We start from the raw sequence: 23,468 nt of genomic DNA, 5'->3' as shown, positions 1-23,468 counted from the left end.
TTTGTGGTCGGAAGGTGTATCAGGGGCCGAAATTCATCGAAGACTTTCAGTACAGTACGGGAACAGTGTGTTGCCGCAACGGAGTGTGTACAAATGGATTGCAAAATTAAAAAATGGTCGCACAAGTGTTACGCATGATGAAGGAGCCGGACGATTGTTTACTGCCACAAATGAGGAAAACATTGAGCGTGCATATGACATGATTTTCTTAGACAGACGAGTAACTATTGATGAAGTGGCACATGTCTCCAAATTAGTCACTGTTCTGCCTACGAAATCATCCACAACAGACTAGGGTTTCATAACATCTGTGCAAGATGGGTTCCAAAACAACTCACACAGTCGCATAAACAAATGCGCTTGGATATCTGCCAAAAACATTTGGATCGCTACGGTAACAAACGGAACATCGTCTTAGACAGAATCATCACCGGTGACGAAACACGGATCCATCATTACAAGTCGGAGAGTAAACATTAGAGTATGGAATGGAAACATCTAAATTCGCCCTGCAAAAAAAAGTTCAAGACCCAACCGTCTGCTTAAACTGATGATTACAGTTTTTTGGGACTCGTAAGGCCCAGTACTGGAACATTATGAGGAAAGGGGCACGACAATAAACAGTGCGCATTATAGTGAGATGTTTACTGCCAAGCTGATGTCTGCAATTCGAAGCAAACGCTGAGGACTGCTGTCAAAATGTGTTGTGTTGTTACACGACAATGCCCATCCACATACTGCTGCCCACACTGCTGAAACGCTCCAGAAACTCAAATTTGAAATACTGGCTCGTCCTCTATATAGTCCTGATCTTGCCCCTTCTGACTACCACTTGTTTGGTCCACTCAAAGAGGTATTAAGAGGCTGTAGATTTACCTTGGATAAAACAGTGAAAGAAGCGGTGCATTCCTGGCTCGCAGCTCAACCAAAAACCTTGTTTTATAAGGACATCGGAAAGCTTGTGCAACGATGGACAAAGTGCGTTGAAATGTAAGGGGACTATGTTGAAAAATGATGTACATGTAACTTTCCTGTTTGTATTGCAATAAAATTTATAACTACATTACGGATAATAATTGACTTACCCTCGTATTACAATGCATATAGAATGCATATATGATATATTGGATAATTCTTGATGGTAAATCATGTTGTAATAATTACCTTAACAGTAAAAAAAGAAAATTTCTTGTTTATCAAATAAAAAAAGGAAAATGTTATTGTTAATTAATTTTGATGAACAACTTATTACAACACAAATATAAAAATCAGAGAAATTATTTAAACTAGAGTAATATTTATGTTGGTTTTGTTTATTCTTTTTTAATATTTTTTTATTTTGTATTATGTTGATTGATGGATTTTTTTAACTTTTTACCTTACTAGAAAAACTGAAAAAATAACACATATTTATGTTTTCAAGGTATTACTATCAATTATATTACATAATGGAAAGTAAAACCATAACAGAAAAAAATATTTAGAGAAAACACTTTCCACTCTTAAAAACACAAAAAATTACTACAGGAACACTCTGAGAAATAATAAACACACTAAACATTAGGATGTTTTTCACTATAGAAGTGCACAGTTTAAACGTTTTCTGTATAGAATTCAGGTATAAAAATAAAGATTCAACTACAAGCAGTAATTACTGAATTTATTGTTTAAATATTCAAAACATTACTGCTATTTAGACGAGGTTAGCAAGCAAAGCGAGCATAAGTTATATTTGGTTGAATTATGTTGATTCTGTGTATTGATATATTATACCAACATAACCTTTCTTTCTTTTGCTGTTTAGTCTCCAGAACGACCATAAGGTATTACTTCAGAGGATGATATGTACGAATGTAAATGAAGTGTAGTCTTGAATAGTCTTAGGTCGACCATTCCTAAGATGTATGGTTAATTGAAACCCAACCACCAAAGAACACCAGTATCCACCATCTACTATTCAAATCCGCCTTTACTAGGATTTAAACCTTAGAACTCAACTACAAAATCAGCTGATTTGTGAGGATGAGTTCACCACTCATGGGTTATATCAACATAACTTATGCTTGCTTCACTCGCTAACCTCATCTAATTAACATTAAATATACAGATTATATACAACTTATTAATAACAAAGTTTTTGCATCACAAGATAATGTAAACAATTATCAATAAAATATACCACAAATTAAACTGCAGTACTGAATAATACACTAGAATCAAATAGATTTTCTTTATATTACCAATAAAAAAGCAACAAAGTAAAAACAATCTTCAAAATACACAAAAAAGCAACTACAGACACTCACTCTCTAGTGCAATACCTCAAATTACCTTCTTTCTTTTTTTCTGTTTAGCCTCCGGGAATTACTGTTCAGAGATTGAACAATCTTCAGAGATTGAATGAGGATGATATATATGACTGTATATGAAGTGTAGTCTTGTACAATCTCAGTTTGACCATTCCTGAAATGTGTAGTTAATTGAAACCCAACCACCAAAGAACAATTGTATCCACAATCTAGTATTAAAATCCATATAAAAACAACTGCCTTTACTAGGACTTGAATGCTGGAACTTTCAACTTCTAAATCAGCTGATTTGGGAAGATGCGTTCACAACTAGACCAACCCAGTGGGTACCTCAAACTACCTGATCTCACATAAACTGTCTGCTTTTAAAAGTATGAACTACAGACTATTCAATATATGCATCTCACCTGAAAATGACAAAAACAGTTCAACTCAATGGATATAAACCAATGTAATAGCATACTTTTATTGTATAATAAAAATAAAAAAAAAGAATTTATCATATTAATATACATTGACAGAGAAAATAGCCAACAAATAGGAAAACAATTGGATATACTATGACATTCAAAGCAACAAATCATATTAACATTTGTCAAACCAATCCATTAATATATTGCACACCTTTATATGCAAAATGAATATACAAAAAATAAACCACATCTAAAATACTTGAACATTATGAAATAATAAATTCACAAAAATTATAAAGTAATGACAAAATATTACAAATAAATAAGTTATAGAAATGAAACATCATTCTAAATATGAAAAATATATTTATTGTTGTTAATTATTCTGAACAAGTTACATTTCTTAATTAAAACAAAGTTTTTTTATTTATTATATATTTTAATTGAAAATCTGTAATTTTATTTATAGTTTATCTGATTATCATTTAAAAAAAAAATCTTTGAGGACAATAGTTTATTGTGATGACAGATAAACATAAGCCTGTTACGAAGAAATATTTTGGATTTTATGAATTAAAATCATTACGTTGTAACGAAAAATTATTTTCAGTACGTTAATTCATTATTCAGTTACAATAATTTGATAGTGGTGATTAATTATTACACAAGAAAATCCAAAATTTCGGGTAAACTAAATAAAATTGCAGTTTCTTGAACACGAACTGCTGTTGACAGCTAAACGTAATATAGTTTTAAATTTACCCGCACTAATGTTTTGCGCTAGTGTAAGCTGTGGTGGGGATCTTGCTGTGTCTTGTTTTCAGAACACGGGTTGTCAGTTTAATTTCGTAATGGCGGATCGTTGTTAGCGTTCTGACACCGAGTGGTTTAAACGAAGCGTGGATTTTGAATTATTGACTTAAGTACTAGTGTTAAGTGAATTTAAATTGTGTCTGTGTGTTTATTCGTTTTTAATGTTGGATTATTTCGTTTAGAAAGGTAAGGTTTATTTAGTTATTTTAAATTATTTATATCACTGCAGCACATACTGTGTGAAGCTATCATGTTAGAAACAGTTTTGTAAACATTAGATATTTTTAGTGATTTCTTGGAATTTTAAATATTTTGTTTGCTATAATTCTCTGTAAACGGTTTATTTTATTTATTGATTTTTGTTGTATACCAAACTTATTTTATACGAACGACAAATGTGCTATACTAATAAATATTCGTTACTAATGAAATTTGTAGTATTGAAGAATCAGATAATTCGTTTTACTGTGGTTAAACTGTTAGACGTATTTGTACGGAATATTCTTCGAAAACGCCGGTTGAGAAACAAAACTGATATTTGAAATTAAACTTGTTACCAATTATAATTGAATAATAATAAAGTAATTTGGTTATTATTTTTACTTTTATTACATTTGTTTTGGTTGAATGCTTATAAAACAATTATTTTAAGCGGGAAATTTTTGCAGGTCTTATTTTCGAATCGTTTACCATAATTTTTTATGTTTTACCGGCTGGCTTCGGTTGTTTTTCTGTAATCTAGTCCACAATAAATGCGGAAAGTGTAGCTTCTATTAAGTATATAATTTTATATTTCAATTTTTTATTTCTTATTAAATTTTTAAGTTTTCGTTTAAACACACTGTCGATACTTAACGTAATTATTTTCAATCGTTTATTCGCTTATTTTATCTTTTTGAAAGGATCTATTTTATTTGAACTGAATAACGTTATTAATAAAAAAATTAACGTTTTAATAATAACGTTAGTTGATTAAATGTATCAAATTATTTGCTACCGGCATCCTTAAAACTTCACTTAATAGGTTATTTACACAAAATAAAGAGAACCGTGAGAAACATGATTTTCTACAAGTATTTCTGTTACATTTAATGTCCTTATCTGTATTTATTTGTTTATGTAAGCTTAATGTACTAATTAATTTTCATTTTTAGCCGATAGATAACCATAACTTCTGAATACTGTCAGCCCTATTTCGGATAACTTGTTTTCTTTTATTCGCTGTTTATTGAATTCATACATTACTGAGTATTTTTGTATCCTAATGTAACATTTAATATTATTATTTGCACTTTTGTATTTAATGAAGTGTTTTTTTACATTATGATAGACTATTGTATTGTCATGAGTTTCTTTCACAGCATTTTCACCGTATCATCTTTTTTTTTACATTGTACTGTGGCGTGAGAGAGTATTTTTCATTCGTCGTTATGCTCCTTAAATAATTAACCTTTTTGATCTTATTATTTTCAGTTATAAATAATGATAATAATACTTCTATATTAATATTTAAGTTGCTTTTTTGGCATTCCGATAAATTATCTTTCTGTATTAGACTTTCCGATCCTTATATTTGTAGAGAAATTATTTGAACTTAATTATTATTTTTTTAATTATATTCTTAATACATGTACACAGTTGTACATTCGCAATTTCTCTAGCCATTAAAAACAATTGATTTTACATATAAATAAGATAGACCATAATTTCGCGTTTGTGTGTATTTGCACGCGTGCAAGTTATGTTCGCAGGGTAGGTAATAATTATTATTGACTTCTGATTAGTGTGAACTGTTTTTTTTTTTAACTATGTAGGTATTTAATGTAAATTTAAATTCATATAAAATTTCATTTAATTTTGGGTATACCTGTATAATACTTTATAATGATAATAATGTAAGAAATAAATTTAGTTTTATTTAAACAGTAATTATTGTTTGTTGTAGTTAATTTGCCATTTCTAAACGTTTTTTCAAATATTTTTTTTACATTTTTTTTTTATTAAAACGAAAATTCATAATTTTGTTTATTCTTCTTGCTATAACAATTTTTGCGTAATATTTAATTTTTATTAAAAATGTTTCGCTGATAAATTGTTAAGATATTACTATCTTATTAGCTATTTTATAGATTATTTCTACTGATTATTATTTTAGATTTTTTAAAAATTATTAGAATTATCTTATATAAATATGAATTCCTAGAATTATTGTTTATAGAATTATTATTTATATTTATATGAATGTCTAGTTAAGGGGTAGAGCTGTTCGGTCCACTTCTATTTAAATCTACACACTAAAAAAAAAACAAAAAACGGCGCGTTTAATTTTCAGACCACAAGCGCATAATGTTCCCTCTTTCATTTAATTGTTATTTTCTTTAATTCATTATTTATATATTATTGGATAATTTAATTCGAGAAAGTATTTTTTCTCTAATACATTGATTAGTATGTCAATATTTGTAGGAAGGTTTCAACAAAATACGTCGTCAATAGCCATTTAACCTTGTTTTCAAACTGAAAACAGGTTAGGTCGTCTGGATGTTACTTGAATTATTTACGCTCATTTACCTTCACGGCAACGTGATAAATATACAGTTTATACCTAAATATAAATTAATTTTAATTAAAAATAATTATATATCTTCAGTAAAATATCAGTGTAGTTGATCATACCTTATTTAAGCGATCTTTGGTCAAACGGAACCAGAATTATCCAAAATTGCTAATAGAAAATATGATTTTTTTGTTTCCTAAATATTATAATTAATTTGTGCACGTAAGTTTCTTTGTTTATTAGAAAAATATACCTTCTACTCTAATACAGTTAGTTAATGTAGTCAAAAGAAAAAAAAAATAAAAATATTTTTGTTACTTTTAACAAATCTACGAATTCTGTATATGTAATTTAAAATAATTTTTGCTTGACTTTGTAATTTAACTAAATAATATAGAAGGACGAACGTTTATTAATATAGTTGAAGAAAAAACATTATTAATGTTTTCAATGTCAATTGAATCTGAATAATTTTTTCGCAAGCGAAGTATCATACATCTTTCAATATGACACATCGAGATTGTGTCATACTATCTGTTATTCACGCACCTACGTTCATTATGTAGAACGCCTTTATTTTGTAAATAAAAATGAACGGTAACTTTCTTTGAATTCATTGTCAAAAATGTTAGAATATACTCGTACAATGATAAACCAGTAACAAATAAATATTTTATTCACTTCTAAACTTAATTATTCTTTACATTAAATAAATAAATATCTTTTATTTTATATATCAAATAATACAATTTTTGAGTTCAGAAAATTTGTCCGACATTTTGAAATAGCTCCATGTCGGTAATGATTATGATTAGAAATAATGATTGATAGATCTAATCAAGTGTTTCATCGTTATATCATCATTGGGCATACGGTCATTAAGGTGCGGTTGGTCGTATTAATTAATTGTGGTAGAGGAAATGTTCTCATTCTTCATATTTATTGTATAAAGAAAATGATGTTAGTGATCGGGAACGTTTTTAAGCCGAGATTATAATACATTTTTAAATACTGAACGGAAACAAAAGTTGTTCATAAAAAAAATACTTGAAGTATACGATTAATGTATAAATTTATATGAAAAAATAAACGAGAAAGCGGAGGAATTAAGAATTTATAATAAATTTCTTTTATTAAATAAGTTTTTTTTACTTCTATACGTAGTGTACACGCATGCAGTTTGTTTGTGAATATAGAGAAATTATAACAATTTCATTTTATTTTAAAGGAAAATGAAATTATCCAATAATGATTTTTTTTTTGTTAACGAATTTATGTTACCTTAAATCAGCCCAAAATTATAATTCTCTGTGATTTACGTTACACCCGTACATTTATAATTTAGATATGAGTATTGCCTACCAATTTTTAAAGTTCTGTTTCTTGCGTACTTAGCATTTATGATTTTTCATTCTGGACAGACACTATTTATTTTTTAAAGAGTTGATAAATGAAAATGTCACGTCATCAGGAGTTCTTAACCCCGGTTAATCAGGTCTTTGTCGACAGATACTTTTCCATTCGCTTTGGAAATATAACCTTGCTTCCAGCTAAAACAGAAAGTGATAAACACGAAAGAAAAACAGATTTACAAAAAAATAATTGAAGTCAGCTGGTGGATGAAGTAACACTTCAACCTCCATAGTTTCTTAAAGTTTTTCTTTCGCTTAAAATTTAATACAGACTTGCGTCCGATGCGTAGTTGGTATCAATCAGTCACGTAGTTTGGTAGGTTCTTCTTTCCGCAAAGTGTCTATTTCAACGAACCATCAAAGGATTTTGACTATCTACATTGCGATGTTACGCTACTTAAACGGTTAACTTTTCGTATTGTGTAGAGGCTTTCCTCATTGGCGTGTCATTTTTTCTTACTTTAGATCCGATGACAGTCATAATTAACTAAAATTTAGATTTTCATGAATTTTGATGTAATCTGAAAATGGTAGTTTTGGCTAAAAAGCTACTACCGCCGTATTCCTCTCGCGTATAAAGTTTATTGCCACCATATCATTTCATTTTTTCTATTCGAATGTACAAGGTGTCCCATATAAAATGCAACCCATGAATCACTCGTGCATGAAATTTTAAAAGTGAAGCTTACTCCCCTTCTCGTTACTGAAATGGACTCGTCTAACATCTGAACATCGTGGCGACGCAGTAGAACACTGCCGATAGTAACAACAATGCAATCATAACGTTCAGTGTATTGCTAGAGACAAGATGGTGTTTTCGCTAGATGAATGTGTTTTCATTGTTGTGTCGTACTTCAGTACGAAATCAGCGGTTGCAGTGCAAGATTTGTTTTGCCATAAGTACCCAGATAAACCAGCTCCTAACAAAACATCAGTTAAGGTTAGTTGCAAAATTTAGAGAGACCGGTTCTGTTCATAACAAGGAACACAAAAGATCTGCGTCAGTGTTGAATACAGATACAGTCACTGAAATCAAAGACCGATTACTCGCTTCGCCAAATAAATCGATCAGACGTTTGTCTGCTGAAATTAATCATCGGGGGACCAAACAATTTCAATTACGACCTTATCGCATTCAAACGGTTCATCAACTTTTTGAGCCCGACAAAGAAAACCGGCTACAATATTGTCAACGGTTCTGTCGATTTCTGCGTGAGGGAATTAATGTTATGGATTCGTTATTTTTCACAGATGAAGCACGGTTTCATTTGGATAGCTACGTAAACAGCCAAAACAGTAGAATTTGGGGGGGCTGAAAATCCCCACGTTTATCACGAAAAACAATTACACCCGCAGAAGTTGGGCGTGTGGTGCGCGATATCGCGGAAGAAAATAATCGGTCCTATTTTTTTCGAGTACACCATTAATGCAGAACGATATCAGGATATTTTATTTCAGTTCATCGCACTCTTGGAAGAGGAAGACAGACACTGCTGGTTACAACATGACGATGACGGTGCGACATCGCACTACGCAGGTTCAACTTCTGATTTCGTTGAGGAATTCTTTGGTAATCGTGTTATCGGTTGAGGCTTGTGGCCACCAAGATCTCCAGATTTGACTGCGGCGGATTTTTTTCTATGGGGTTACCTCAAAGAAAAAGCCTACAGCAACAAACCACGAACACTTGAACAATTGAAAATCAATATTGAACAAGCTGTATTAAATATCCGGCCACAAACTTTGAAAAAAGTTGCAAGAAACGCTGTAAAAAGAATTGAAGCTTGTATTCAAGAAGATGGCGGCCACTTTCAACATTTACTCTAAATTTAAGGTAATGGATGGTAATAATAAAAATTACATTTACACATGCCTTTTTATTATTTCAATACCTACCAATATATGGTTGGGTTGCGATTTATATGGGACACCCTGTATTTATAATGAACGTATGTATACTCAGTTGCAACTGATTTCAGTCGCTCTCTATCATACATATTTTATGGCTGCAGTATGCAGTGAAAACATGGACCAAAGAGTACTGATCACTTTTATGTTTCTCGGTCACGTTGCAAAAGGATGTCAGCAAGGCAGGCCGTTTTGGTTTGACAAAAGGTTTTCCCGCTAACCTCGACTAACTGTTCGCCCAATCTAGTTGTAAGTCTGCAATCACCTTAACAATGTTTAAGAGTTTTAGCTGGATATTATCTGCAGTTTGTAACGGTCGCTAACAGCCAACCTATATTGTTTCAACTGTAAAGTAAAGGAAGTAATTTTGATCGGTATGCGTTTGAATTGTCATCTTCAGTGCAAGCTTGTAATCGATAATATTACAGTAGATTTATGTAATAAAATTTTTAGTCGGGTAAATTTGCATTAATAGTTCTTTTTTTTAGAATCTGATAAAATTACGTATTAACACATGATGATTTTATTACATTAACATAATGAACTAGTAAATAAAATTTTACTTTTATTTTGAATGCTATTTATTGTTGGTGACATTTGACTTTAATATAGATTATCAGTATCTACAATTTCCTATCGTTATTTATGATTCATTGTTAAAAAACACTTCAATATATAGTCTTCTGACGTAATGGTCATAACGTGAATATTCAAGTTATATAGAAATAGGTCATTATTTAATTTTTTTTGTTTCATATTTTTTTTGAGATATAAAAATATGAATTTTTAGATATTTTTTATCACTGTCGAGATAGGTTAATAAAATTAATTTTGTTAAAATTTTTATTTTCAAAAAATCATTCACCTCAGATTCTCATTTGAAATTCGAATTTATATTTTTTAAATGTTTTAATAACTATAAATTATTTTGAGTATTGCCAGCTTAAAATTACAAGGGACGTCTTGTAATCTTAAAATTAAAAATATTTGATTTCAGTTTTGTTTCTTTTTTCATTTTATTATTGATTACAGAAAGAAAGCTTTTAGTAAAATAGGATACCGAGTTGTTGAAAGTTTTAACACTATTAAAAATAATAGTTATTGTTAATAAAATCATTATTTTATGTAAATGTTTAACTCTTGCCGTTTTGATAATTTTTTTTTTGTAAGGTCATTACGATTTTGGTGATACGTTTTGAAAAGTGTGGGATATTAGTGTAGTGAAGCTTTACCTAAAAATGTTCCAAAAGACATGTTATGTTTTCATGTTACTTTCACTATTATACATTTTTCACAATGAAAAAAATATTCTTTTCATCTGCCGTCTACATCCTCTTTGAATTGTCTGAAGGTGCTTCAACACAATTTTCTTATTTCATGAACTACGTAGCCACTTTTTTTCACCATTGTGCATGACTAAATGTTTTTGTATTTAAATTGTAAATTTTTAGCATTATATTATATATTTTTGTTTATTAATATTTATAGAATATAAATTATAAATTATATTATAATTTATAATAGTTGTACTTGTGAATTTTAGCGGAAATAAAGAATTTGAAAATTTGAGGAAGAACATGTAAAACATCCATGAATATATTGAGGATAGTATTTTAGTACTAAAAAAATTAAAAATATTATATATATATTTATAACAAATTTCAAAACTCTACCCGAATATGCAGTGTGGTTAACAATAGTACAATCATAATTAAAAAATAAACGGGATTTTATATTAAGTATTTCTGAAAGAATCCATGAATAATAAATGAATATAGTTTGCCAAGAGGGTTAAAAATAGTTCATTATATTACTTTTTCTATTCATTTTATTTTAAAAAGAAAGAAAAAACTGTTAAATAATTTAATGCATGCGCATACCGTTTATACGGTTAGTCACTAAATTTACGAGTTTTGTACAGGCTGCGTATAAAAATCAACGAGTTCGCCTACTTGTTTTGTTGTGAGATTTCAATCCAAGTAATGGAAAATATGCATCTGTCAATTTAATCAGCCATCTGTGATGGAATTACATTTAAAATTAAAATTTTTAAAACCTTTTTAAAAATTATCGATACTATTAGTATCAAAGTCCGAAAAGATTTGTTTTTTTATCTCTTCAATAAATCTGTTATTAGGAATGATAATAATAACTTAACTATGTTTAACATAAGTGTGCTTGTATTATTGATATTTTGTCTATTGATTATGAAAAACAAATTATTTCAAAAGCATTGTGAAAAATAAATTATTTCGAAAGTATTCCTATCGGTTAAAAAACTATCTTAAATCGGATTTTTATATCTGTATCATTCTGTAGACACGCCCTAATTAGCGGATTAATCCGAAACTGTATTCCTTTCATTACACTTTGATCTTAGCCAAGAGGTCGAGAAGCGATTCTATTCCTTTTACTACCCAATTCCGAATTTCGAAAAAATTCGAGGAATTTTAAAGTTCTATTCCTTTTACTGAGGTCGGCCTCTCTTGTAACATGTAGAACCTAAAATGAAAACTTCACTGGTGTCTGTTTTTTATCTTATAAAACGTTATTAGTACTATTAAAGAAATAATATCATTGAACAATTTTTGAAAAAGAAAAATTCGTAAACCTTCTCCCGGCCTTATTAATTGTAGTCTTATGATATATATTTTTCTAACTTTTGACCGTTTCAATCTTTCAGTTTGAAACTTTTTTGTTACGTTTTTAAATGTAGAGTTTTCAGGTCAGAAATGGTTTTTAACCTTTACCTTTAAAGATATCGATAAATGTTTTTTTGAATAGCTACAAATACAAAGTAAAATAACAAATATAGATGTTATTCTCCATTTTTTAAATATTTTATGATGCTGTTTAACAAAAAAAAAGCTCGTGTGTACTAATGTACGCACGTCAGAAGTTATACTTCTCTGGCGTGAATAAAATAATAATTCTTTGACGCATTCATACAAATTTGAACTGAATCAAACGATCGATAGACGATATTAAATACCATGAATAAAAGGTTGAATAAATAACACTTAAATTAAATTAAATAATATTTATTTTATATAGTTTAAAAAGTATTGAAGTATAGTAGTTGTAATATAAAAATAAGTTCATATATATATATATATATATATATTGATTAATTAATTAATCATTTATTAATTTTATTGAATATATTTCGATTAATTTAGTTTCATTATTCTTCGGATGACGATTGAATAGACACGATTATCAGCGGCTTATGATATGAAAAATATGATACAAAAGTTTTATTTTATAATAGTATATTTTATCAAACATTTTTTTGGTAAATTTAAAATTATTTATGAAAAATTAAGTATTTATCTGATGTGTGCTATTTTCTGTCATTAAAAAATATAATTTTACTCATAAAAAATAATACTTACATAAATATAATCTCAAATCTTGATACACAATTTTCACAAAAAAAAAAATATATATATATATATACGCAGCAATATAAATAAAGTCTTATGAATACGAACAACAGTATCCACAGTTTAAAATATCTGCCTTCAGAAGTCTGTGTATATAAATATATATTTATTAGGATTCAGTATCTATTATGTTTACAACACGTGCTAATCACTTAATTGGATTGAACGACTGACTGCATGCAAACTGGATTCACTTGGGCCTGCGCAAATTTTCATGGTGTGTTACATCGGCGCGCGCAACTTCCGTAACTTGCTGAAAATACACTGATCAGTTTCTCCTAACGCGCCAAAAGAAGTACGTACAGCTTCAAAAATTTACAAATTTCATTGTTTATTTTTGTTTTATAGTATAGTTATGTTTTAATCAGGAGTATATGTAACCCTCCCATTACTTTTGTAATAACTGCTTAAGTTTTAATGATAGGGAATACCATTTCTTTTGAATAATTAATAGGAATTCCTCATAAACGAACGAGGAAAAATACTTTGAAAAACAAGTTATCCCTAGTTCGATGGACGATTATGATAGAAATATCAAAACTCATAAAAAAAAGTATTTGATTGTGTAATGTCTGAGCTTGCATATACTTTAAATAAATATTTCATTTTAATTTAATAAAGGCTTTATTTTATTTCTTAAATATTCAATTAAATTGTGTAAATAAAAGAGTATCTGCTGCAGTGCTGACGACATATATTACTGATAATAAAATATTGCTTATAAAAATAATTTAAAAAATTACTATTGTCATTTTTAGAAATTACTAAATTAATAAAGTAAGTGCTTTTTATTGTATGCAGTAATGATGTTTATTGTAAGCCTGCATGTTTATATATATATACATATCGGAGTATCAATTTATACCGTGTGAAAATTCTCTGACCTTGAATAGTTACATAAAAGTTATATAATATTATTTTTGCCTTATTGTTATTTTTTATTATTCATAGATATACATATTAGTTGTGATTTTCCTTTTTGTTTTGTTCCTTACAATAATTATTTCTACTTCGTAATTACTTAGTAATTATTTTACTTCATTCAATTCCATTCATTTCTGCTATTTATAATATGTTAGTTTTATTTTCTAGCTAATTCTCATTGTATTTAATTGAATAATATTTATCAGTATTTTTTTTAAAAATTAAACGCTCTCTGTAGATTTCGTTTGATATGTTTGGTCGTGGATTGTATAACTTATGAAGAGATCATACGTTCGTCATTCCTATTTATTCTTTTAGAAATTACAGCCTAATGATAAGTTAATCACTTTTAATGTGATTAAAAACTGCCGCTCTAATCGGGATTAGAACCAGTACTCTGTAGACGAAAGTTAAAAAAAACACTTATTACTCCGTTACGGAGGTTGGCATTACTTCTACATAATTCGTAGATGATCCTAATTCATCCACAATTGAATGTGTTCATGATTTATTATTCTAATTGGTTTAAAATTGCTAATGTTTTACTTTAATTTTTTATATCGTTGTTTATCTTAAATTGCATCATTCGTTAAAGAACAAATAGAGGAGGAATTGTCATACTATTTGGAGAAAAAAATTTCATCATCATGTTTATTTTAATATTCTTAAATACATATTTCAAATTAAAGAGGGTAAAACATTTTTACATACTTTTAAAATTTGTTTATAATTTTTCTTTTAATAAATTTAATAGTTATTTGTTTATTTACGTTATTACATTTTATAATCTACATAATTTTGATTTAGATACAGGTCGGCTGAATTACTAAGAGCACTGGTCGGAGCAAGCGGACTTATTATAAAACGCTCGCATGCCGTACTACAATCTTCAGTATATTCTATGTAATATTAAAATAACTATAAAAAGCTAAGGTAACATTAATGCGTACAGTTATCCAGCACGTATTTAACTACAACTCTTATATTAAAAAAAAAGATTAATTATAAATTTATAAGTAGTTGGAATTAATTCCTAAGCAGAAATAATAATAATAACAGTTCTGTTTAATTATAGAAATTTTTTTTTATGTTTGGGAATTTTTTCTTAATTTTTATTATACAGTTAGATAAGCAGTTCTGTTATTCAGTGAATTATTTACATCGTAATATATAAACAAAGATATTGAAGTTATTCAGCGATTGATAGATAACAGTGTAAAAGCATGTTTACCACAAATTAATGTTTTTAAATTACATAATTATAAATCATATGTATTATTCAATTGTTTAATTTATAGATTTGAAATAACGTTAAAAAAATGTAAAATCATGCATTTTTATAACCGTTGCAGTAAAGTTGACGTAGTTTTATTCAAATAGATATCAATATCCTTGTATTTTTCGGTTATTAATACAGAAGTTATTAAAAAAAAACTTTTGATAAAAATATTGTCATTTATAACATTTGAAATAAGTCTTCATTTTAAAAATGGTACTTTAGTTGCATCGCTGCAATACTTTGTTTAGTCTGTTGTAGATCAGCGTCTACTTTCGATAAATGTGACATTTATATATATGTATATATATAGTCATGTTTTAATCTTTTATTTATTTATTTTTTAACGTTTTTTTAAAAAGTAAGAGTACTTAAATAGTCCACCTAAGATATTTTAAAATAATTTTTTTTCTTTTTACACAATTGTGTTTATAGTAACACCGTATTTCCCAATTTTTTTTTTATATTGATAGTGTTTTTGTGGTGTACTACTAGTTATTTATTGTATGTTACATTGACATACACTGTTTTATCTTGTATGTAATACTTGTGGCGCCGTTCTTATTATCTCGATTATATATATGTTAAATGAATGTAATCATACGATATTCTTCGAAATATATATATATATATATTAACTTGCACATTATTATTGTTCTTGCTGTTCTTAATTTAATGTATTATGTAGTGTAATTGGCCAATTTTTGCTATTTAACTTACTAGAAAATGTAAAACTAAATATAAATTACATAATCATTTATTGTAATCATTCTCCATTCTTGTTTTGTTTTTTTTCTTAATGTCAATTTGTGGTTTTTACGTGGAATAAATTACGTCCAAATAAAGAAGAATGTCATTAAAGGTATGGGTGGTGATTATTGAACGTTAGTAATCGTTCCTAAGATTGATAGACGTGTCTCCAACCAGCTGTTTTATTTTAAAGTAGCAGATCCGGCAATGCATCGCTATTGCTAGATTTGAGTATATATATAAATTCCATTTTAGAGTTTGATAAAACATTAACAAAATGAACATTACGGAACTTCACAAAATTTAACCTTTCTCTTTTATCCTTTCTTTAATTTTTACCATATTCCCTTTCCATTTCCTCATTTTCCCTTTCGATTTCCCACATTTCCCCCTTTACTTTTCCTTTCCCCGTTTCTCATTCCCTTATTTCCCTTTCCTCCGAACTTCCCCCTTTTATTTTTTCTCATTCCTCATTCCAGTTTCCTTTCCCTTTTCCCTCTTCTTCCCTTTATTTTTTCGAATTTGTCTCCCTTTTCCCCTGCGAGTAAATCGGTCCAGTAGTTTTTTAGTTTATAGCGGACACACAAATCGGAAACATTGAAATGGAATCGTAAAATATTTAGTATAGAGTGTTGCTTTTACGTCCAACAGATAGCGCTGTTTTTCAAATGAAGCATGGTTTACCTGTCAGGTTTGATATCTTAAGTATACAAATAGTAGGTATATAAAAACACGCGCGTATTCGAATGCAGCGTTGTGTCAAAATTTCTAAGCAATCTGTGAAGAACTCTGAGAATTCTGAACAAAAGAACATTTATATTTTTATTTATATAGTTATCTTACAGTTATTAATGCTTGTGTAAAATTATCTAACTTTTGAACTTAATTTTCTGTAATACGGTTTTATTTTTATTAATGTTAATTACTTTTATTAAAAGTAATTAACTTTTTTACTGTTGAGTAATATCCTAATTGAATTCTTACGGTTTATAAAAAAATTTGGCGCTTAGAAATTTTTGTTTTCGTATATAAATACGTTAGAAGAACCTTTAAATATTTATTTAATTTACTATTACTTTTTAAATAATAATTATTGTATTCCGTTAATTTATATTTATAAGATCAAACTTAATAATAAAAGGATTTTAATCCTTTAAATTGATGTAATTATCATGAAATTAAATCTTATTTAAAATTTCCTAACGGTTTGCTTATTGTAATTATTGCGTTGCGCCTTCCTTTTCCCATTATATAGTTAAGAGACACTGTCATACTTTTGTATTTAATTTTTTCTTGTTACATCATGAAAGTATTCTTTTATTACTAAATGTAATAAATCATAAAAAATAAATAAAATGTATTTATTGACTCGACTAAGGATGTTGCTGGATTTTTTTTATGTTCTAGACTGATATGGTCATTAGTGTTAAAAGTTGTTTGACTTTGGTAATATACTAGAACCGGTTTATTAAACTTAACTGAGATTGCTGTTGACATTTTATGCGTACTTCACCCCCTTTCAATTTCCAGGTTGGTATTCTCTTAGAAGTTTCAGAATTGTGGAACCATTAAGTTATAATATGCGGGATGTAGTTTAACTCATTCGATATTACAAGTTAAAAAATGGATCTACACGATTCGTGCAAATATATCTATATATATTTTTTATCCAAAAAAAATTGCAATGAAATTGTAAACCGTACGGTAAGAGTTTCTCAGATAAGATTTCTTCCACTCAAAAAATTAACATTTCTGTAATATAAATAAAATTATTTTTAACAAAATGATACTGATATCAAATAAGGTAAGATATTACATTTATATTATCAAAATCTGTTATTAATTTAGAATTTTGTTTAAAAAAAAATGCATGTTAAATAAAACTCTTACCAGCCCGATTTTATTTACATGTAATATATATTACATATACAGAAATAATACAATTCTCATGATTATTCATTGTTTAATAAATTAAATCGGGCTGGTAAGAGGTTTTTTAAACAAAATTCTAAATTAATAATAGAAATGTGGTATCTTATCTTTTTTGATATCTGTATCATTTTGTTAAAAATAGTTTTATTTATATAACAAAAATTTTTGTTTTTTGAGCAGAAAAAATCATATCTTTGTTAAACAGGAAGAAGCTGTTTACTCTCCGGGAATTACCGTTCTGATATTACTTCAGAGGATGGTATGCATGAGTGTAAATGAAGTGTAGTCTTGTACAGTTTCAGTTCGACCATTCCTGAGATGCGTTGTTAATTGAAACCCAACTAACAAAGAATAGCGGTATCCACGATCTAGTATTCAAATCCGTAAAAAAAAAAAGATATGACTTCTTTCACCCACCGGGTGAAAGAAGTCATATCTTTTTTTTTTTTGTTTAACCTCCGGGTCCATCGTAGTGGGTGAAAGAAGTCATATCTTTTTTTTTTTTGTTTAACCTCCGGGTCCATCGTAAGTATTGCTTCAGAGGATGAGATAAAGATTTGTAGCGTATGTGAAAATTCCATGCCTGATCTGGATTCGAACCCGGGACCTACGGGAGAAAGAAAATCATATCTGCGAGACTACGATTTACAATTTCAGTGTAATTTTTTTTGGGTACCACTGAGTTTTGTTAGATTATTATTTTTTTTTATCAGTTACTGATTGTTATCTTATGGATTTTTTATTAAAACATATTGCCTTTCTAGAACAAATATACATTTTTTTTTAAATTTCTCGGCCAATTTTTTTTTGTTTATAGTCACATCATTCACTGGATACAATATTTTTACTTTTTTAATAAAACTGGTATAAATGACCTTCACGAATCGAAGATCCGTGATGTAATATTGCACTTATTACTTTTTTTACAAGTGTAACCCTCGATTTTTGTCGTATCCGTAGACACACTTTTTATATTATTATTAAATGAAGTTTTATTTATTTCCATATCAGTTATTTCAAATAGTTCTAAGTGTAGATTGACCCACCGGGTTGGTCTAGTGGTGAACGCGTCTTCCCAAATCAGCTGATTTGGAAGTCGAGAGTTTCAGCGTTCAAATCCTAGTAAATCCAGCTATTTTTACACGGATTTGAATACTAGATCGTGGATACCGGTGTTCTTTTGTGGTGGTTGGGTTTCAATTAACCACACATCTCAGGAATGGTCGAACTGAGAATGTACAAGACTACACTTCATTTACACTCATACATTCCTCATTCATCATCCTCTGAAGTATTATCTGAACGGTAGTTACCGGAGGCTAAACAGGAAAGAAAGAAGAAGATGTGTAGATTAAAAATTTTACCTATCGAATTTATTTCTGTTTTATGTAACAAATTTTTGTTGTCACATTTGCGTCACTTTCCTACTATTCCTGTTTTTTGAGTTTTCTTAGCAGCTATAATCTCTTGTAAACTAAAACTTTTAATTTTTTAAAAGAATTGATGGGAATTAAAAAAATTGTTTATCTTCAGTACTTTCATTTATATAAGAGCATTTACTATTAAAACAAGCTGTAGTATATTTTCTTTATGTTTGTAGAATTAATAAAGTAATTCAGTTTTGTTGTAAAGATCAATCTGTTAAATGTAGTTTAAAATGAGGAAGTTCTACTGTATACAGTAGTGTTTTATTTAATACATATTTTCTTAACGATAAATGGTCTCTAAAAATTTTTCTTTAATTAGTTGCTTTTATTTTGTTAAAATGTACAATTTCCTGCATTTAATAGTGGTAGTTGTATTCATAATGCATGGTTTCACGAGAGAAAGTATTATTTTTTTGTTATAAAGTACCTATTCTAGTCTTTCTTTTGGCCATGACATATCTAAAGTACTTGCGATACAAAAGATACTAATCGTTACTTTCTCTAATCTAAGAGAAATTATTTTCATTTTATTGATGATGTCATTTCCATTTCTGGAACATGGGTTTGTCTTGTCCTATAATATATTCAACTCATTGAAGAAGGTCAAACGGGAAAACCACTTCGCTCACTTTTGCTACTTTGACATCGGATTCTTTTATTATTATTAGATATAGGTTTCATTTTTTACTACTCACTTGACTGTTATGTCAAGTGGTATACATCCGTTAGGTTTTTATATCTAATAGATAAAATTTATAGTTCCATAAATTCCTTTCCAAAAATCTAATGAAGGCCGTGATCAAATTAATCATCGGGTGTTTTTATTTTAATTTCTACCTGTAAGTTTCTTGTTTTTATATAAGTAGTGTAGTATATCTATTTACGTAGATGTTTTTAATCTAAGTAAGATCTAAACATGGAAATTAGGTAGGAGTTATCCTATAAATTAGCCCCTTTATTTTTTTTTTATGTGTATCGCATTAATGTGTAGGCGAATTAAATAATTTTTTGCGCATTTATATACACAAGTGCATATTATAACCTGTATGATATATGCGTGCAAAAAGTTATACTGTACCTGTTAATTATCGTATTATCACGGTATATTTATGTTTGCCTCTCTTAGTCGAGCAACTTTCTCCTTTAGTCATATTGTAAACATTTGTGTGTTTTTATTCGGTATTATTTTAACGTATACTTATAATTTACCATCTTTGTCTAACAGATGTGTATTTCTTACCCACACACCTTAACCCCAACTCGTAATGTTTTCAGTGACCGACTTATTACATGACTGCGATGAATCATGAAAGGTAGGTAATGCTTTTAGCGGTTTAAGCGTTTGTGTATTTTAGAAGATTTATAATTTTTTGTTTTATTATCGCTCATTGTCTTAACTAAACGTCGGAATTTTATCTTACACTATCAACATTTTCGTAAAATATACACGAGTGATGTTAAATACGTATATTTTCGACAATAATTTTTTTCTAATAAATAAAAAGAGGAGATTTTAAATTCAATTTTACTCTATCAAATTGAGCAATTCCAATCACTTCGAAATTTTTATTTTAAAATTATAAATGTTTAATTTAGTTAAGGAAGTTACGTTTGGTGGTTAGATAATTAAGAGACGGTTGTTTTTGTGATTTTTTTTTAGAAAATTTGATGGTGTTTTTCTTATTTCTTTATCGTTTTCATTACTTAGCATTTTATTTCATTAATATAATGCTTTTCATATCCTGATTCCAATTTAATATTCAATATATTTTTCAGAGAAAAGAATAATTTAAAATCCTTTGGTAAAAAAATTTATAACATTCTTACACTTTAAAAGAGCCGTAGCTCATGATTGTTAGTAGTCTCTTTATGTTATTTTTGATGCATTTCTTTTCTTATTTTTAGTTAAAGGCAGTAAAAAAAATATATAATTCATATTGTTAAAGATACTTTTTCCAACTTTTAACAGTCTCTTCACGTTATAATCGGGATTTTTTTTGTTAAGATGCATATTTTTGGGCTTTGAATTTCTTTTAAACGGTTTTTCCTACAGGTGGCGTTTTAATCCACGTCTAAAAAAAAACGAAATAAATTTTAAAAAAGAAAATTGAAATTAATTTCATAAAAATTTGCCCCAAAAAGTAAATAATTACCACGATTTGAAAAATCAAAATCAAAAATGATAAAAAAAAATTCAAAAAAATTAATACTCGTTTAGGGTATGATTCCCTCATAAGGAAACATTTTAAGTAAATTCGCCCTTTTATATAATATCTATTAATAATAATAATAATATTAGAAGAAGACTAATAACATGTAAAATCGGATACCGTGTTACCCGCTTGTGAGTTAGGGCGCAGATTAGAAATTATGCATTCAGACAATTTTGTGCTGCCTGTTTTTACGTATAATTTTTGAATAAAAATATATTGATTGATATGAGTAATTCAAATTTGATTGCCTGAAACACCAGTGAAACAGTTTGAAAGTGATATTGAAAAAAAAATGCAAAGGAAAAACGTCATGAGCTAATGTAAATTAAATTAATAAATATGGATTGTTTATTGATTTTAACAATTGCTATATTGCTATAACAATTGCTTTATTGATTTTAACAGAACAATTGCTAACATGTACAGGAACCAAACAGCAACAGTAACAATTGAAGAACATAAGAAAGAACCCGTAATAAGAACGGGAGTCCGACAAGGATGTTCCATATCTCCGTTACTTTTTAATCTTTACATGGAACTAGCAGTTAATGATGTTAAAGAACAATTTAGATTCGGAGTAACAGTACAAGGTGAAAAGATAAAGATGCTACGATTTGCTGATGATATCGTAATTCTAGCCGAGAGAAAAAAGGATTTAGAAGAAACAATGAACGGCATAGATGAAGTCCTACGCAAGAACTATCGCATGAAAATAAACAAGAACAAAACAAAAGTAATGAAATGTAGTCGAAATAACAAAGATGGACCACTGAATGTGAAAATAGGAGGAGAAAAGATTATGGAGGTAGAAGAATTTTGTTATTTGGGAAGTAGAATTACTAAAGCTGGACGAAGCAGGAGCGATATAAAATGCCGAATAGCACAAGCTAAACGAGCCTTCAGTAAGAAATATAATTTGTTTACATCAAAAATTAATTTAAATGTCAGGAAAAGATTTTTGAAAGTGTATGTCTGGAGTGTCGCTTTATATGGAAGTGAAACGTGGACAATCGGAGTATCTGAGAAGAAAAGGTTAGAAGCTTTTGAAATGTGGTGCTATAGGAGAATGTTAAAAATCAGATGGGTGGATAAAGTGACAAATGAAGAGGTATTGCGGCAAATAGATGAAGAAAGAAGCATTTGGAAAAATATAGTTAAAAGAAGAGACAGACTTATAGGCCACATACTAAGGCATCCTGGAATAGTCGCTTTAATATTGGAAGGTCAGGTAGAAGGGAAAAACTGTGTAGGCAGGCCACGTTTGGATTATGTAAAACAAATTGTTAGGGATGTAGGATGTAGAGGGTATACTGAAATGAAACGACTAGCACTAGATAGGGAATCTTGGAGAGCTGCATCAAACCAGTCAAATGACTGAAGACAAAAAAAAATTGATTTTATAACATTAAAGAAGTTTCATAAATAAATTATCTAGATCTTACGATTAATTAACTTTTATTGGTATTTAGAAATTTAATGTACTTGGGGCCAGTAATATGAATGAAAAACTAAAATGAAATTGTAAACCGTACTGTAAGAGTCTCGCAGATATGATTTCCTCCACTCAAAAAACAAAAATTTCTGTAATATAATAAAACTGTTTTTAACAAATTGATAAGGATATAAAAAAAGACACATTTCTATTATCAAAATCTGTAACTAATTTAGAATTTTGTTTAAAAAAAAAGTACTTCTTAAATAAAACTCTTACCGGCCTGTTTTCATTTATATGTAATACATATAACACTGCGTTTTGTTAGAGTATTCTTTTATTTTTATTTTTTTATGACTGATTGTTATCTTATGGATTTATTACTAAAATTTATTGTCTTTCTAGAACAAATAAATATACATTTTTTTGAATTTCTCCGCCAATTTTTTTTGGTTGATAGTCATATAATTCACTTTATACCATGTTTTTCCTTTTTTAATAAAACTGGTATAACGACCTTCACGAATCGAAGATCTGTGATAAAATATTGCACTTATTACTTTGTAAAGGAACCGTCGATTTTTATCGTATCCGTGGACACACTTTTTATATTATTATTAAATGAACTTTTGTTTATTTCAACATCAATTATTTCA

At 28.4% G+C, this 23,468-nt stretch overlaps 1 protein-coding gene across 1 annotated transcript in view; it reads left to right on the top strand.

Annotated features, from left to right (window-relative positions):
* The first annotated feature begins 3,584 nt into the window (after positions 1-3,584).
* Positions 3,585-23,468, top strand: part of trio (trio Rho guanine nucleotide exchange factor) — a 1,562,448-nt gene continuing 1,542,564 nt past the window's right edge. The window contains exon 1 of the mRNA XM_075373360.1: positions 3,585-3,721. The gene's annotated coding sequence lies outside the window, so the exon portion shown is untranslated. The remainder of the gene's footprint in view (positions 3,722-23,468) is intronic.

This window comes from Lycorma delicatula, chromosome 8 (genome assembly GCF_047948215.1).
Source record: "Lycorma delicatula isolate Av1 chromosome 8, ASM4794821v1, whole genome shotgun sequence".
NCBI classification, from domain to species: domain Eukaryota; kingdom Metazoa; phylum Arthropoda; class Insecta; order Hemiptera; family Fulgoridae; genus Lycorma; species Lycorma delicatula.
The sequence above is the reverse complement of the archived record's forward strand: the minus strand, read 5'-3'. Positions and strand labels throughout refer to the sequence as shown.